Source organism: Mus musculus, chromosome 19, assembly GCF_000001635.26.
Source record: "Mus musculus strain C57BL/6J chromosome 19, GRCm38.p6 C57BL/6J".
Classification (NCBI taxonomy): domain Eukaryota; kingdom Metazoa; phylum Chordata; class Mammalia; order Rodentia; family Muridae; genus Mus; species Mus musculus.
Window position 1 is genome coordinate 43,937,374 of NC_000085.6, and position 17,198 is coordinate 43,954,571.

Here is a 17,198-nt window from a genome sequence, read left to right on the forward strand (position 1 = left end):
TGGCTGCTTCTCTCTCTCTCTCTCTCTCTCTCTCTCTCTCTCTCTCTCTCTCTCTCTCTAAGACAAGATCTCACTATGTAACCTTGGCTGGCCTCAAACTCACAGAAATCCACCTGAGTTTAAAGAATTAAAGTCCTGAGTCACCACACACCGCACCAGGCAGTATGGCTTTCTTTTCTTTTCTTTTCTTTTCTTTTCTTTTCTTTTCTTTTCTTTTCTTTTCTTTCCTTTCCTTTCCTTTCCTTTCCTTTCCTTTCCTTTCCTTTCCTTTTCTTTCCTTTTCTTTTCTTTTCTTTTCTTTTTCTTTCTTTTTTTTTTTTTTTTTTTGGTTTTTCGAGACAGAGTTTCTCTGTAGCCCTGGCTGTCCTGGAACTCACTTTGTAGACCAGGCAGGCCTCAAACTCAGAAATCCGCAAGCGCCGGATTAAAGGCGTGCGCCACCACGCCCAGCTATGGCTTTCTTTTTAACACCAAGGATAAAGCAGCTAAGTTAGCACCCAGTATATAAAATAGTTCTTTCATGGGGGATGGGGGATTTGGGATGGGGGTGGTGTGGTTATCGCTGGGATCCTGCTCTCCAGGTGAGAAGCTATCTCATAATGAACTCCCAAAAGCAAGACTGAGTTATTTAGTCTTGAAAATTAGTTTATTGAGATGCTTTCACGGCTGGGTATAATAATAATAAAAAATTACACATTCACTGACATGGAACTTTTGAGGAGTGAATGAGTCTCAAGAGTGTTTTATTAACAACAACAACAGCAGCATTGCTTGAGAGCCTCATAGGATCCTGAAATAGTAGCAAAGTCACAGGCAATATGCTAACTGATTTGTGTTTTGTCCCATAGTCGGGGAAAAAAAAAACTGGAAAAATAAGCCAAGCTTTGTAACTGCTGGTAGGCAGCAAGCCTTTGCTTGTAAACGGTTTGAATCACTTTTAAAAGTGTGCCTTCCCACCCTGCCCAACTTAAGACTAAGCAATCTGTAGCTTAAAATACGACTCTGCATTTATTTTAGCCCTGTACAGAGCAAAGTGACCCAGAAGGCTGGGAACGGTGATGAACTTGAAGCGCTGGAAGGCAGCATGCTGAAAAAACGCTTCCTTCTAAGGCACAGGGAAAGAGCTCTGCTCTGGAAACACCGAGATAAACATTCAGAACAGAGTCTGCTCGACCCTGACCCTTCGGCAGGGGTAGAGCATCCTGTGGTACAGCAAGCTCAGTGGGGCAAGGCCCCGCCCTGCCACGTGGGTGAAGGAGGAATGTGAAGAGGGTCTCACAGGCTAAGGGGATGCTCGGAGCTCGGTGCCAGAAAAGAGGGGGTGAAGAGGTTAGGAGGCCCTACTTTGTGGGTTAAAGGACAAATAGTTCATACATATTTGAACAGCATCTATAAAGATTACTATCACGCGCCAGCCCAAACCATACACAATGTGATAAAAGTTAGCTTAAAAGTTAGCACAGTTTGAGTCAAAATGTTCTTGGCTTGTTGGAAAAACTACCTGTGACAACATGCAAGTCACTCCCATGCCAGACTTAGCACTTCCCCACTACACACCAAGATCTCTGTCTAGACAAGCCATTGGGTGACATTAACACAGAAACATGAATGACACACACACACACACAACAGGTTTCACTCATTTCAACCCAATATTATGTGAGTGGGGGAGCGGGGAGCGACAGTGAAGTTGAACATCTGCTACATAATTTGTAAAATTAACTTTGTTTTCCTAGGACTTTGTTGTCACCAGGAGGGATCGGCTTCAAATACAAATGAAAGACTTTAGCGGTGGAAGGGCCTGAGAGATCACGAGATTCAGTAGTTTAGGGGGAATGAGGCCCGATGGATACACTAACTTGAACACTACACCTCGACTATGCTTTTCCTACGACTGTTTTATAAATGCAGCCCTAACTGAGAAATCAGGTCTGCTTGCTGCAAAAATCGCCTGTTGATTAGTCAGCTCTATCAGCGGCATGTAACTCGACTAAGCACAGTGGAGTCCAAACTATGCTCCTACCAGAGAATCGGTGTCATCACTAGCTTGTCACCATTATTAATTAGGAAGTTCCACAAGGTGCTCCCAAGACTATAAAAGAAACACTGTCAGACAGGTTACAGAATTTGCCAGCCATAATCCCACATGCGACCTTGCTTTTCAAGTTGGTTTTTCAACACGACCCTGTGCCCTAAAAACACCCTTCGCAGCTCTTAATACACACCACATGCTGTCCTGTCCGGTCACCCCAACACCCCTTTATTCGAGTGACAACCATCCTCCTCTGACACAAGCATGCAATCGTCCTGGGTACCTAAAAACTCCAGTAAGCCAAAACTGCATCTCCAGCTAAATATAAATAGTCCCGGGTTATTTGGGAAACCATCGCTGCCTGGCTGTCACGAAATCCCGGCCTCTCATGCCCACCAGCTGCAGCAGTGACCAGGAGCAGGACTGGGGCTCAGTTCTTCAACTCAAAGCCAAGAGGCAGGGCGGCGCAGTGACAGCGCCCCGGCTGGACACCTCGCCCCCCGGTCCGCGCCCCGGGACGGTCCCTAGGGCTGCTGCCCCCCCCCCCCTGCACCCCCTCGGCCGTGAGTGAAGACAGCGAGGGCCTCGCGTCTCGCGGAGCGCAGCTCAGCGCGACCGAGAGCTGCGCCGCAAGCCCCGCGCGCCCCGCAGGCGACCGTCCCCGCTACCCCACCACCCCGCCACCCCACGGACGCCCGGCCCCGCACCGACCTGCTCTCTGCCGCTCGGCGTTCCCTCCGCGCACAGCCACTGGTGGCCCGGCCGGGCCGCGGTCACCTCCCCTCAGCGGCGGCGGGCGGGCGGGCCGATCCGGGTGACTCCGCGCCGCCCCGCCTCCCTTAGCGCCGCTTCCGTCCGGTGGCCCCCGGCTCCGTTTCCCGCGCTCGCGCCCCCTGGCGGCCGCCTAGCCCGTCGCTCCGCCACGTCAGGGCTCGGGCTCCCAGGGCCTTTCAGGGAAACTGAGGCACGGACTGCGTGGGGGCGTTTAGCGACACACCTCGCTCAGGCTAGGATCCAGATCCCCACGCACTCGCGCTACCGCCAACCTAGAGAACTCAAATTCTCCGCTGCGCGAATTCTCTTACTCCGAGGCGGAGGCTAGCCTTGAACCTTCCATCGTCCTTCACTCCTCCAAGTGCTGGATTACAGGGGAACACCATCAGGTTACTGCCCACTCCTCATCGATTTTTTTTTCTTTTCTCCCGAGCAAAGTCTCACAGGACAATTTTGAGAATTTAAAAGCAAGGAATCACAGAATACTAGAACCAAACGTCCCGGTTTCTGAAAAGTCCCGGAAGACTTCTGACTGTTAAAGATCGCAAGTGCGTGGAGGAGCTGGTGCAAGCGCGGGGACCGACCTAGCAGATTTGAGGAATGCAGGAATCATATATCACTATGCACACACAGCAGAGATAAGGCTTTATTTTAAAATCTCATCAGCTAGATTGTTTCTTGACTCTTCAAAAATCGTAGTAAACTAGACATAGCATAAAGTGTATCGTTTGAACCATTGTCAAGTGTGCGTGCAGTCCATCAGAGTAGGTAAATTCACATTGCTACGCATCCATCATCTTGTCCGGCACCGGGACCCCAACTTCCCAAACTGAAACTGCTCTTATCGTACAGGGACTCCACTCCCAGCGATTCCTAGTCTCTCGTGTCCTTAAGAATTCGTCTACTCTGAAGACCCTCATACATGCAATCTACAATACTTGGCCTTTTGGTGCCTGCCTTATTTTGGTTAGAATAATGCCCTAAGTTTCATCTGTGCTGTTCTATGTGTCGGAATTTCCTTCCTTTTTACTGCTAAATATACTGCGTTGTGTTTAGGCGTTTGTCCTTCACTGGGCATTCGGCGGAGTTTCCCCTTTGGCTACTGTGGCTAAGGCTAGGACCCAAATCGTACACGTATCTGCTGGACCCATTGCTTCCAGTTCTTTGGAGGCTGTACCTAGGGGTGAAACTGCTGCTCACATACATTATTCTCCTCCTTTGCTGTCTGAACACTGAAGGAAGGCATTTTTGTGGTAAAACATAAATATTCCAGATTTTTGTTTTTGAAAGAAATTGATCAAATGCTTCAGCGGCCTGTCAAACAGTAAGCTTTTCTCCCCCTTTCAAGTAAAATGACAATCTACTACCTAGATAATGGTATTATTATCTTTCTTTCTTACTTACTTTCTCTTTTGAGACAGAGTCTCCTCTCTCTTATGTGGCTTTGACTGTCCTAAACCTTGCTGTGTAGACCAGGCTGGTCTCAAACCCCCAGCGATCCATTTGCCTCTGCCTCCACCTCCAGGTGCTGGGGGAAAGGTGAGCACTGCCACACCCTGGCGCTAATGCTTGTTATTATTAACTAACCACAATTCTGTTTTCTGTGTGCATACTTTTCTATTGTGGTTTGGACCCAAGGAGTCCTTATGAAAGCCAGATGAACTGGAAGCAAAGATTTCATTTTGAAACTAAAACAACATTGGAACCGCTTAGCATAACTCAGCTCTATCTATTTTTTAAATATTTATTTATTTTTTTATCTATTTACTTACTTACTTAGTTACTGGGGTACGGGGCACTTGAGGCAGGGGTCTCATGAGGAGGTCAGAGGACAACTTCTGGGAATCAGTTCTCTTCTACCATGTGGCCTCCAGGTTTGACGGCATGTGTCTTTCTCTCTGAGCCATTTCTCCACGCCTAATTGAAGCATTTTCCTTTCACGTAAGGGTCAGTTCCGGAATGGCCAGGTCACTGACTCTCAGAGGTATGCTCTTTGGTGGGTGCACTGAAGTTTGAGAGTGATTGCCTGAGGGCATCATGGAGATTCTAAATCATGAATGGTTGATTTCCATAATACCATTCTTCTGAGGCAGGCTAGCAGAGGAATGGTCTACTGCCCTGAGACTCCTGTCTAGTTTGGGGCTACACAGCACCCTCTTGTAATAATTCACAAGATGGAGAATTCTGTCTCCCAACAATACTATACATTTCCACACCTGGAACTAGTGATCAGACTGGTAACAATCAAATGGTATATTCCCAACATATCCAAAAAAAAAAAAAAAAACAAAACAAAACAAAAAAAAAGCTAATCTGGCCAGAACTAGTTTTGTATGTATTTCCAGTAGGGCAAAACAATGTCCTCTCTATTTAGAATGAATTTGCTATTTACTAACTAATGATTAAAATGAGCATATGGTTAAAATTAATGTATTCCAGGAAGGGACAGACATGCACAGTAAGAAAAATTAATAACCTAACCTATCAGTCAAAATAGATAGAGAATCGCCCAAAAACTGCCCTTTGGTAGTCAACCCTTCCTTCCTTTAGGCCACCAGGAGACCTCAGCTGCCACCTGAGGCCCTTGGGTACTCTCTTTCCTGGAGCCCACTGACAATCTGGGCAGTGCACCCTTCTCTAAACTCTACTCTTGGCTCTAGATAAAGTTAGCTTTCTTCTTTTGCAAATCTGTGTGAACCTTCATTCTCAATCCTTTGGATGAGAGGCTGAGGAGGTCGAAACAGCCCATATGGTAACTCTTCCTCTGAACAAAGGGAACTCACCCTACTCTTGTCACAAATGGGGCAGTGCGGGGCATTTGAGATTCAGCCTGCCCAATAGACTGCAGGGCTCCCTGCCGTCGTGAAAGTCATACTCCACAATCATGTGTCAGGAGATAAGTTATATGCCGGATCGGCGTGGAGTAGAGAATGTAATGTCTGAGACCAAAACGAGGAGAAAGTAGCCACGCGGAGACCTAAGGCAGTGCGTTCGTTCGGGGAGAAGAAACTGCAAGGCTCTGAAAGCAAAGTAAGTCATTAACCATGAGAGGACTGGGTGTAAGCAAATAACTAGAAAATCTGAACCTAGAAGACAGGCAGAGGCCAGCGAGATGCCTCAGCAGGTGGAGGTGCTCGCTGCAACCAAGTCTGAGGGACTGACTGTGCTATGGGGCACCCACGTGGTGGAATGAGAGAATCGACCCCAGAAAGTCACCCTCCAACCTTCACACGGGCACACGACAGTAAATAAGCAAATGAAGAGCAATAGAAAGTAGACAGGCGTGAGGGTCATCTGGGCTCTAGTCAAAACAGACCGAGTTTCAGGGTCAATATCTGTAGTTGAGAGGACCGGAACAAAGCTAGTCAAGAGAGATCTAGGCGGGGCTGGGAACATCTCGCAGTTGGTGGCGTACTTACCAAGCATGCGTGAAGCTTGGGATTCAAGCCTCAGCATCACATAAACTGGCCAAGGTCATACCTGTGTTCTCAGCACGTGGAAGGTGGAGGCAAGAGTTCAAGATTACCTTTGGCCACATAATGGGTTCAAACCCAGCCAGACCTGCCTGAAAGGAGGGGGTGGGGAGGGAGATTTAGAGGAGAAGATAGAGGGTGGTGGTCTGCCTTGGAAGACAAGAGATTAGTATGTAACATTAAAACTTGTGAATAAGACTGGAGAGATGTGGGCTGGTGAGATGGCTCAGCGGGTAAGAGCACCCAATTGTTCTTCTGAAGGTCCTGAGTTCAAATCCCAGAAACCACATGGTGGCCACAACCATCCGTAATGAGATCTGACTCCCTCTTCTGGGGTGTCTGAAGACAGCTACAGTGTACTCACATATAATAAATAAATAAATCTTAAAAAAAAAAAAAAGACTGGAGAGATGTTTCAGAGGTTAAGAGCACTGACTGACTGCTTTTCCAGAGGTCCTGAATTCAATTCCCAGCAACCACATGGTGGCTCACAACCATCTGTAATGGGATCCAATGTCCTCTTCTAGTGTGTCTGAAGACAACTATAGTACACTCATATACATAAAATAAATAAATAACATTTTTTAAAAACCTTGTGAATAAAGGCTTGGCAAGTAAGAGCACTGGATGCTCTTCTAGGAGACCTGGGTTTGATTCCCAGCACCCACACGGTAGTTCACAACCATTTGCAACTCCAGTTCCAGCGGATCAGACATCTCATTCTGGCCCCTGCTCAACCCAGGCACATAGCTGGTTCACAGACATCCATACAGGCAAAACACTCATACACATAAAATAAAAATACACAAAAATTTTAAAAATGTATAAGTATATGCTTCCTTCCACCTCCAGTACTTTCCAATAAACCAAAACACAGAATTCTTGTCAGTTTTGGTGAATCTCAGCTGTTTAAACTATTCAGATGCGTCGACCTTTGGTCTCAGATCTAAAGGGAACCCTACCTGCCAGGGTACTCTGGGTCTGATCTTTCGCTGTCTTCATGGACAGCATCAAAATAACGGCAGCTGGTCCATGGCTCAGCCCCACAGCAGAGCTTCTCTTGCATGTACCATGTCAGAGCCATAAGCTGATTAGGGTATCAGGCTGCTGACTGAAGCTGGCCTCACACAGGATACAGGATACAGGATAATCCCAGGGCAGCCAGGGGCCTGGCCGAAGGTGAGAAATATAGCTCAGTGCCCGTTCTTACGCTTACTGCTAAGGAAGAAGCCAGCCAGGGCTTGGTGGTACAATACAGAAGATGCAGGCTTGCGACTATTCATAAAAGGGGGTCAGAACACAACTCAGGTCCCAGGGCGGAGACAGTGGAAAACCAGCACTCACCGAGGGTAGAAATGGGCAGGGAGGGCTATTTTCTCTCAGAAGATGGAGGAGGGTGGTTTTGACAGACCCACATTTATTTGGAGGACTTGTGCAAGGCAGAGCCAGCTCCCAGCATTGGCTCTCAACCTTTGAGTCTCGTCAAACCTCTAGCTCCAAAAATACTTACATCACGATTCATATCCGTAGCAAAATTACAGTTATGAAGTACAAAGAAAATCATTTTAGAGTTGGGGGTCACCATGGTGTGAGAACTGTGTTAAGGGGTCACAACATCAGGAGGGTTAAGAACCACTGTCTTGGAGAAAGATAACAGGCTCCACTCAGGGAGCTAGAGTAATTCAATTCCTATTTTGTCCTTAGAAAGGTTCCCCGTGAGGAAGCTTCTACGTTGTAAACAAACAAACAAACAAACACAAGAACCGTACCCGGTGTCTTTGTAGGGCATTTGATGCTATGCAGAAGGTCTGCTTCTTATCTACCTGTGGAAGCTTCAACTGGCTTCACATTCCATCCCAGTCAGAAATAAAAACCAAGCCAGGCGTGGTGATGCCTATAATCCCAGCAGAGGCAGAGGCAGGTGGATCTATGTGAGTCTGAGTCTAGCCTGGTCTAAACAGAGAGTTTCAGCCAACCTCAGCTACATAGTGAGGAAACAAAGGAAAAATTTAAAAAGTAGGCAAAACCAAATTGTTAACTCAAATACCCGTCACAGCACACCAAGCTCGCCTCAACATGCAGATGCCGAACTCAAGTAATATTCTTAAAATTTATTTATTTTTCATTTTATTTTTATGTTTATTGGTGTTTTGCCTGTATGTCTGCCTGGGTACCACATATGTGCCTGACACCTGTGAAGGCCAACAGAGTGCATGAGACCCCCTGAAATTGAGTTATAAAGTTGTGAGTGCCACGTGAGTGCTGGGAATTGAACCCAGATCCTCTGGAAGGGCGGCCAGGGCTCTCAACTAAGAAATCCGTCTAGTCCCACAAGTAGTATTTCTTAAAAAAAAACATCCTTTTTATGTACTTGCAAAAGATGTATTTCTTCCTATTTCCATAAAGAGATAAGAAAGGGAGAAGGCATTTGGGTTCTGAAAAACTGAAGGAAATCAGAAGCTTGTAATGTAGATGCTAAAATACTGAAGACAATTGTGTTTTTATTTTATGTATATGAGTGTTTTGTATGCATGGATCTCTGTGCATCACTTGTATGCCTGGTGTCCAGGGAGGTCAGGAAGGGATGCTGGATCCCTTAGCAATGGAGTTACAGATGGTTGTAAGCTACCACGTGGGCGTTGGGCATTGAACTCAGGTCCCCTGAGAGAGCAGGCAGTGATCACTGAGCCATCTCTTCAACCCCCTGAAGAGAATTTTATAGAAAATATTATTATAACCTGGCCTTATGTAAGAACCACAGCATATATTTACACCTTTAGTTTTTCTTCCTTATCAGTAAGAAAGAAAAAAAAAAAAACATTTCTCCAAGGAACAGAACCAGAATTCCTCATTTGAGTAGAATTAATTTTGGGGGGTAAAAAAAAATCTTTATGGCTATTTCTTATGTATGTGTGTGAACTTTTGCACGCCTGCGTGTACCACAGTGCTCCTGTGGAGGACAGAGACCAGCTTGTAAGAAGAGGCAGTTCTCTCCCTCCACCATGTGGATTCCAGTCATGGAACTCTCTGCTCATTCAACTTGGCAGGGGCGCCTATACCCACTGAGCCACCTTGCTGGCTCCAGAGGTGATTTTTAAAAATACAATGTAGCTGAGCATGGGGACTCAGCAGTGAAACCTTACAACTTGAAAGACTGTGACAAGAGGGTCTTGGGTTCAAGACTCACTTAGGCTACACAATGAGACATAGTCTCAAAACCAAAAGAAAACAACCTACAAAACTCCTTATAGGTCATCTGTTTCCTTGTCCTGGTTGTTCACATGGAGTAATGGAGCAAGGTAATAAAGTTCTCTTTTTCTCTCTAGATAACATTGGTTGCTCTCCTTGGCATACACCGTGATGAGCATAGAGGTGGTCACTGTCCCTCTTAGCTTATAAACAAGGAGCCGAGGGTCCATGAGGTTGGCTCATCTCATCTTCTCTAAGCTTTCCACAACTTAGTCATTCTTATACTGTTTGTATCAGAAAAAAATTGTGTGTATGAGGCAAGCTGTCCTGCCTCCCAGGCTGGCCTGGAACTCCAGATGTTGCTAAAGATGTCCTTGAACTTCTGAGCCTCCTGTTCCCATCGCCTAGGCACTGGGGTTGTATGGAAGGCAGAATGGAAGCCCTGCAGGCTAGGCAAGCACTCTACCAACTGAGCACATCCCCAGCCCAGTAATTGCTACTATGTGGCATATTGGAATTGTAAGGGCCAAGGGAGCATCAGGCAAAGCATTGCCCAAGAACTTAGCAGAAACACTGTACCAAGGAAAGAGCAGAAACTCCCTCACTCGGACCCCATAAAGAGATGGACGCTAAGCACAGAGATGACAGAGCTCCAAGCATCTGGTGTGTGTCAAGGGCCTATAGGAGACATCACTCAGCTATCACAGGGCCTTCAGCTCGCCTTCATCCCTGCAGTGGAAGCTGGAACCCAACTGCTGTGTGCCTATCCTCCAGTACATCTGTCTGGTCCAGCCCCATCTGTCTGCCCATCCCTTCATCTTGGCCTCATCCTGCCCTTTTGCCTCCATAGCTGGGTTCCACTTTGCAGTCTTGTGCTGCCTTACAGCCATTGCAGTTCCCATCAATACAGACTCCACTTACCTGACTCTCAGCTTCTTTGCTGTACTTCAGAGACATCCTGAACCCGGCTGCAGCCTCTTCACCGGGCACAGCCATTCTGCAGCTTACACATATGCATCTGGACATAGATGTATCTATTGGGTGGAGCATAATGTGTGATCTGAACATTAGTATTAATAATTAAGATTGGAATAAAAGAATTATGCTGTTGTTTAATGATAACCAGTGTTCTATGTGTGCATGGGTGCCTGCACACACACACACACACACACACACACACACACACACACACACACACACTCCATCTTCTAGGAGTGGTGGCACATAGCCCCAGACTGACCAACCAGAGTCACTATGATGGTTTACCAACTTGTCTTACTGAAAGTCACAACCAAATACGTGTGACACAGAGTTACAACTAGGCTGCATCTAGACTGGGAGAATTCAAGCTTGTAGAACTCTCAGTTACCTCACCCTGTCTTGGGAGAGACTGTGAGAAAGAAGCTATCATCACGGACAATGAGATTAAAAAGCAGAGAGATTTTAGGCTACAGAGTGGGGTATCTGGATCCAGCTGTGTGTGAAGTTCTCACGAATAAAGACTTGGTTATCTAAGACACTGATGCAAATCAGAAATGAAACATTTACGGTAGCATACAGAGAAAAAGGGAGTTAGTATACGTTTAAAGATTACACTTTGTTTATTAGTCTATTTATTTCTCATTTGAGACAGTCTCTCACCATGTAGAGATGACTGAGTTCGGATGCTGAGTTCAGGCTGACCTTGAACTCACAGAGATCCTTCTACCTCTCAATTGCTGGGATTAAAGGCCTGTGTCACCAGGTCCAGCTGACACATTTTGTTTTATGTGTCTGTATGGTGTGTGTGTGTGTGTGTGTGTGTGTGTGTGTGTGTGTAAAACTGTAACTCCTGGAGCTGGAGTTACAGGCGAGTGTGAGAGAACTGACCCCAGGTTCTCTGGAGGAACAGCAAGCTCTCTTAACTGCTAAGCCTGGATCATGACGTTTAATGTTAAGATGACAGGTTTCCTAACTTGGGACATGAAAGCAGTTAGGGGTTCATGAAGGTGGAGGATGGCAGACATATTTCTTCTAATTGGCCTTATTAGACAGTCAGTAAGTTACTCCAAAATAGTTAGTGATCCTTTAACTTGTCATTAAAAATGTTTATTGGTCTGTGGAATAATAAAATAACTTTATTGGTTAGCTATAAACCACAGTGTATAAACATTTAGGTATTTTGGAAAAGTAATAGACATGTGGTCCCGTTATTTCTTCGTTTATTTTGGCTTGATCTGATTCTGGAGACAATTTAAGGAGATTCATCAGCTCCTTTGATCTTAAGCTCAGCATGGTGTCCCCAGCCCCAGGCCTAAGGGGCTGGGGACAATCTAAGGGAAGTCAAAGAGGCCTTTTCCCTCCCCATAAGGGGAACGTGGAGCCAAGAAACAGTTTTATGTGTCTGTTCCCAGGACTGTGTGAAGAGGACCAGCAAAGAAACAAACCACAGCCCACCCTGAAGCTGCTCTCTGCAGGTGTGCAGGGCCTCTGCCAACTCTCGCTGGACCTAGTCAGGGAGAAGCTTAGCTTAGTGAGGGAGAGAGTAGTAGAGAATGACCCAGGATGGGAAGGGGCGTGGTGAGGAGGGAAGGGGCGTGGTGAGGCGGGGAAGGGGCGTGGTGAGGAGGGGAGGGGGGCATGGTGAGGAGGGGAAGGGGTGTGTTGAGGAGGAATGGGCGTGGTGAGGAGGAGAAGGGGCATGGTGAGGAGGAGAGGCGTGGTGGGGATCATTAATTACATGAATGACAGGTGAGGGGGAGGCCTTTGCAAATGGTGGAATTTAACTTTTAGGAGAAGCGAGAAGACTTGCGTTTGCTTAGGCATCTGCCCAACAACGTTCCTCAAGGTTTAAAAGTCTGAATGAAGCCAGTGTTGCAGCTGCCCTGAAGCCACACTCCAGGTGGGAGAGGGCCATTAGCATGCAGGCTGCCTGCCAAGAACACAGTAGGACAGATCGATCATAGAGGATCATTCTCTCCACACAGGGACTTCCGCTTCTCCAGGTCTGATGCCAGGTTTGCCCAGAGGCAAGTTGTCCCACTTTGTAGAACCTCGTTTTGGGGCTGGTTGGTCAGGTCCCCTTGTGTGTTCTGTTGCCGTGGAAAAAGTCCGTTTTCCTGCCTCACTGCTGACCAGACTTTGTGGTTTGGATGCTGAGTTAGACGTGTAATGTGGGAGAAAGTGAGAGCATAGACCTGTAGGCATACATTTTTTCCAATCTACTTTAGTAAGGGTTCAACCTCTGCTCTAGCCCACCATCCACCAGAGGTAGTGGAAGAGAAAAGTCATTAGGACACAGAAAGAGTTCTTTGGGGGTGAGTCCAATCTTTGTTATCCAGATACAGCAGTTCAGTCCGGTATCAAACACCAAATACGAATCAGCAGCTGCGGTCCAGTCCTCTCATCAGGAAGACACCACACACGAACCAGCAGCTGTGGGGTCAACCCTAAAGAAACCGGCCAAGTCTGAGAAAGTAGCAAGAAGCCACAGGAACCTCATGAGTAAGACAAACCAATACATGCATGTTGTTAGCAAGGCAGACCAGACCAAACCACTGCTCCAGCTCCTACTGCCTGTGGGGTCATATTTATATACTTCATCATGCCTCCTTTCCCATGTCTGCTTTAGCAAAACAGCCTTTCACCTGTGTGCCCCCAGCAAACCATCATTTGTCACAACTGATTTCCGAAGAAACCAGAGGCTTCCACTTCACCCACCTCCTCACACACCAGAAACATGCATGTACCCTTGGATCCAAGAGATGCTGGAGACAGAGAGATTGTTCCCTGCTATGGGATCCTTGGGGTCATGATTCCTTTAGCCTGGATCGATTACTGGTCTGTTCTTGCTTGTTAAGCCTCCTATGTTCTCCTTTCCATATTAGCCCGGATGATATCACCTGCTCAGATAAATCTTCCTTAACCATCCCGCAGTCCCTGCTTCTGATCTCTGGGCTTCATGTTCCACATAAACATTCCTCTTCTGTTTTTATGTAGTAGATTGTTTTAGTCTTTGTTGCCTCCACCCCATTTGTCCAACTCCAAAAAGGTAGAAACTGTGTCTCTCTCTCGTTTGTCTCTCTCCCCACCATTCAAACAGAATGAGACTCAACTATCTACCAGATGAACACACAACACTAACCGTTCTACTACAATCTCTGTTCGTGTCAATCCACGGTACACCTTACCAAGCAGACTTATCTGTATGTGTAGGGTGGTTTTGCTGGTGTGTATGTCTGAACACCATGTGTATGTGATGCCCATGGAGACCAGAGGGTATCAGATCATCTGGAACTGGAGTTACAGAGGACTATGAGCCACCATGTGGATGCTAGGCACCAAACCCAAGTCCTCTGGAAGAGCAACGGGTGCTCCTTAGCCTCAGAGTCATCTCTTCCCACAACACTTCTGAGAGCAGGCAGGTGTTTTTGCACACCAACAACCAGTTCTTCAGCCCTCTGTACACTACACAAACTGGGTCCCCAAAAATTGCTGTCACGACAGTAACTACTTGCTAGGAACTGAACTTGGGTCCTCTGGAAGAGCAGTAAGTTCTTTTAATCACTAAGCCATCTCTCTGTTTTTGGACTGAATGAAAAGCGGAAGGGAGCCCAGTGCTCGCTTTCATTGCTCTCTGCTCCTTGGCTATTGACTTGAGCAGAGACGTCTCAAGCACTGGCTGCTGTGACTTCCACTGTCAGTCAAGAGTAAACCCTTTCTCCCCTAAATTGCTTTTGTTGGGTCTCTTTCGGTCTCTCCCTTGGTGTCTCTCTCTCTCTCTCTCTCTCTCTCTCTCTCTCTCTCTCTCAATTTTACATTGATTTTATGCATGTAAATACACTGTAGCTGTTTTCAGACACACCAGAAGAGGGCATCGGATCCCATTACAGATGGTTGTGAGCCACCATGTAGTTGTTGGGATTTGAACTCAGGACCTCTGGAAGAGATGTCAGTGCTCTTAACTGTTGAGCCATCTGTTCAGCCCCCTCTTTTCTTTCTTTTTTTTTTTTTTTTAAAGATTTATTTATTTATTATATGTAAGTACACTGTAGCTGTCTTCAGACACTCCAGAAGAGGGCATCAGATTCCGTTATGGATGGTTGTGAGCCACCATGTGGTTGCTGGGATTTGAACTCGGGACCTTCAGAAGAGCAGTCGGCGCTCTTAACCACTGAGCCATCTCGCCAGCCCCCCCTCTTTTCTTTAATCATAGCAACAGAAAGAGAAACTCTTCCCTTGCCATACCTGCTCAATCTCACTTATGGGATTGGAAAGATGGCTCAGCAGGAAAGAGCACATACCTGTTTACCAGAACTCAGTTCCCAGTACCTGGTTGCTCACAACTACCTGTAACTTTACCTATGGGGATCTGATGCCTTTGGATTCCATGAGCACTACTGTCATACACACACAGACACACAGACACACACACACACACACACACACACACACACACACACACAGAGAGAGAGAGAGAGAGAGAGAGAGAGAGAGAGAGAGAGAGAGAGAGAGAAGACTGATGTAATTTCCTTTCATGCAAAACTTTTAAGAGGTATTAACAGACCAGGCATGGTGGTGCATGCTTTTAATCCAAGCACCTTAGAGACAGAGGCAGGAGGATTTCTGCTCACTTTTTCTTCTCAGTGTTGGGTAGGAAGAAGTTGGGGGTAGCAGTGTTAGAGAGTTTAGCTCTGAGAAAGACAAAACAATACTGTCCAGTCTTGGGACCCTAGGTATCCACACTTGGGAAGCATTCCACAGCCCACAGACAGGCAGTTTGGTGTTACTATGGGAACACTGGAGGCAAACAAGAGTGGGTCAAAGGCCGAAGCCCCTGCTTACTCTAACCTCCGCTACACCTCATCTACACCTCCTCTCTCAAAAAGATTTATTTATTTATTAAATGTGAGTACACTGCTGCTGTCTTCAGCCACACCCGAAGAGGGCGTCAGATACCATTACAGATGGTTGTGAGCCATCCTGTGGTGGCTGGGATTTGAACTCAGGACCTTCAGAAGAACAGTCAGTGCTCTTAACTGCTGAGCCATCTCTCTCCAGCCCCTACCTGATCTCTTTTTTTTTTTTTTTTTTTTTCGAGACAGGGTTTCTCTGTGTAGCCCTGGCTGTCCTGGAACTCACTTTGTAGACCAGGCTGGCCTCGAACTCAGAAATCCGCCTGCCTTTGCCTCCCGAGTGCTGGGATTAAAGGCGTGCGCCACCACGCCCGGCTTCCCTACCTGATCTCTTAAAGCCAGTTGTATAGTGCTGTGAGATGGCTCAGGGGGTGAAGGCAGCTTGCTGACAAGCCTTAGTTCAAGTCCCAGGCCCCACCTGGTGGATATAGGGAGCTAAGTCCTGCAAGCTGTCCCTGATTCCCACATGCATGGTATGTGCACACACAATGGTGACTAAATATTTTCTTAAATCTGTGCATTTTGTTTCTATGATCTTTTGGGTGGCGGGGTGGTGGTTGTTAGCATTTCCTCTAGGCTCTGCCCAACAGTTACTTAGCAACAGCCAGGTACTAGATCACATATAAAAGGACCCTATCCCCTCCCCCACCTCCCCCAGCATTTTCCTATCTCCTCACATGTTCCCACCAGCCTCATCCCTTCTTTCTCTTCTCTTTCTGTCCCCTTTCTTTCTCTGCCTCTACTCCCTTTCCAGACCTCCTTCCCATGTCCCTAATAAACTTAATTTTACACCAGACTTGTATAGCTGATAGCTGATACCTCGTGTGGGGGACAGAGGGGGGGTGCCTCAGCGTAGGCCCGCTAAGGCACTGTCTCCCGCCCATCATACCTCACCCCCTCCCACCACATCTTACCTTGTGGCACTGGGACACTATCCAGTCTGAAAAGTGGGTGTCCTCCCACGTCAAGTACGAAGAGGAGTCTCTTAGTCATTAAGCATTCAGTTCAGGAGGGAAAGTGACACAAAGACCAAGAGATCCATTGAGGCTCTCTAGCACATGGGGTTGACAACTGTTTTAGAAGCAGGGTGGTCTCAGCGCAGCCTGTGAGGAAGCAGTGGCTTCCAGGCTCACCAGCACACTCAAAAGTCCAGGTGCTTGTGCCTGGCATTTGGCCACCCCGAAGAGTGACAGTCCTCTGAGGAAGGACGGGCAGGGGGTGCTCTCCTTCCTTGACGTTTTATGAGACTCACCTTTAGTCTCCACAGACTCTAGGCTAGGCAGATAACATGTCCAGTGTTTTTTTGTTGTTGTTGTGTTCTTGTTGTTTGGATGAGGAACTATGACTTGCAGAAGAAACGGTGGGGGTTTTTTTGGGGGGGGTTGTTTTGTTTTGTTTTAACTTATGGGCACACAGAAAATAAAAAAACAGAGCTACAAATTAAAACTCATTTCTGTCATGAAAGAGTTCAAACCCATGCCATCCACTATGATGTCCTATAGTACCTGGCGGCGGTGGTGGCCATTCAGGCTGGCATCCTAGATAGATTTCCTCTCTAAAACTCTAAGTTATAAAACCAGTCAGGAAAACTCAAGATCAAAGTCAGAGGACCTTCTTTCTTATTGTGTCAACTTAGCCCACCACTCCTACACTAATGACTTCACATCAGCCTTCTCTGTCTCACGTTGTTGTTGTTGTTGTTGTAGTAACACAATCCCTGGGGCCAGATAACCTACAAAGTAAAGAGGTTTGACCTAGGATTCCAGTGACTGGAGAGTCCCAACAACGTGGCTCCTGCATCCTGGCAAAGGCCTGATGTCTGTTCCTATCGTAGAG

At 46.8% G+C, this 17,198-nt stretch overlaps 1 protein-coding gene across 2 annotated transcripts in view; it reads right to left on the bottom strand.

The window, feature by feature from the left end:
• Positions 1–2,859, bottom strand: part of Dnmbp (dynamin binding protein) — a 93,418-nt gene extending 90,559 nt beyond the window's left edge. Inside the window, exon 1 of one of the 2 annotated variants that reach the window (XM_006527351.4) lies at positions 2,744–2,859. The gene's annotated coding sequence lies outside the window, so the exon portion shown is untranslated. The remainder of the gene's footprint in view (positions 1–2,743) is intronic. The other variant, NM_028029.4, reaches the window with a different exon arrangement.
• Positions 2,860–17,198: the final 14,339 nt, after the last annotated feature.